At 46.0% G+C, this 1,674-nt stretch overlaps 1 pseudogene; it reads left to right on the forward strand.

Annotated features, from left to right (window-relative positions):
- The first annotated feature begins 564 nt into the window (after positions 1–564).
- On the forward strand, positions 565–1,419 carry LOC140547758 (cholesterol 25-hydroxylase-like protein 1, member 1; annotated as a pseudogene).
- Positions 1,420–1,674: the final 255 nt, after the last annotated feature.

Below are 1,674 nucleotides of genomic sequence, written 5' to 3' on the forward strand. Positions count from 1 at the left end.
CGTTTAGGATTACAGTAGACTTCATCATTTTATGAGAAATGGAGAGATTAGATTTAATGGTCTGCCTCTGAAATCTGATATGTCCAGTTGAAAAGGCTGGCCAGTGCACAGCACTACTCGGGAGATTTTGGAGTTAAGAAGCTTTGGCAGGGATACAGCAGCTATTAGCCAATGTTTGAGAGGCTTGGCTAGACAGTCTGACATGGACTGGAAATAAACCTCAGTCAGACTAGAAACCAGCAAAGAGCTGTTTTCACAAAGTGTGACTGAAAGCACCCAGACAGAAAGCCCAAAAAGCCAGAATCCAGCTGAAATTCTAAAAGAGTGAAAATGAGGTTATTCGGGAGGGGTAAATCTCCCTCGGTTCAGTCTCAAGGTTGGGGAATGAAGATAATCCTGCACAATTTGGACTCACACAAAACCAACATTTAGAAAAAAGTTGTGAAGGAAAAACTGGTGTAACGCGGCTGTAGAGCAGGTTAGACTGTCTGGCTCAGAAGTATAAATAAGGCTGAAGGCACTTCCACACCAGTATGTTCTCCCTACAGCAAAGCAGAGCACAAGATGTGGAACATCAGTAAAGTTGCTTTGCAGCTTCCTACTTCCAGGACTTCAGACTGGCTTCTCCAGCCACTGTGGGACTACCTGCGGTTCCATCATTACTCCCTGGTCTCATCACCTTTCTTCCCCGTCATGCTCGCCTTCTCTAGCTACTTCATCTTCAGTTGACCCTTTGCGATTCTGGACCTCCTGGGAGAGCACGCTCCTGCCTTTTACAGCTACAAGATCCAAAAGGAGAGGCGACCGACCGCCAGCATGATGATGAGGAGCCTGGGCACGGCGCTGTACAACCACCTGGTCTTTGTGGTCCCAGTGGTTCTGATCAACAGTGCTGTGATGCCAGCTCCTCAGCTGCCTGTGCTTGCTCCAACAGTCTGGGAGCTTTTCTCCGGGGGTCTTGGTGCCTTGATCATCTTTGATACCCAGTACTTCTTCTGGCATATGGCTCATCACAGGAACGGACACCTGTATAAGTGTGTCCACGCCATCCACCATGACTACATATCGCCCTTCTCCTGGTCCACCGAACATCTCAGTGCAGTGGAGCTGATGACAGTGGGTTTCTGGAGTAACCTGAACCCTCTCCTTCTACGGTGCCATCCCCTGACTACGTGGACCCTCACCATCTTCAGCATCTGGTTGTCTGTTGAGGATCACATTGGCTACGACCTGCCCTGGACCCCAAGCCACCTTGTTCCTTTTGGACTGCTTGGAGGAGCACTAGCTCATGACCTTCACCACCAGAAGCCCAGCAGCAACTTTGCTCCTTTCTTCAGTCACTGGGACAGACTTTTCGGCACATCCAACAATGTGGTGAAACGGACGGAGAAAAGCATGTTGGATGGGAAAGTCACTTAAACATGTTTATTTATTTATTTATTTAGTGTACAAAAGCCAAAAAGACAAATATTTAAATATTATTTATCACTTTTTATTCTGCCGTTCTCTGTTGTGAATTCTATGCTGTATTTTCTTTATTAAACATGGATAAACATTAATAAATATATTTTCTAAGAAATTGTGGGATGTTTTGCTTGGTAAGTCTGAGCATAGTTCAGCAGCAACATGATCAAACTGCACTCAGTCAGATTTTGTTTACTTGACCTCAGTGAC

This window comes from Salminus brasiliensis, chromosome 25 (assembly GCF_030463535.1).
Source record: "Salminus brasiliensis chromosome 25, fSalBra1.hap2, whole genome shotgun sequence".
NCBI classification, from domain to species: domain Eukaryota; kingdom Metazoa; phylum Chordata; class Actinopteri; order Characiformes; family Bryconidae; genus Salminus; species Salminus brasiliensis.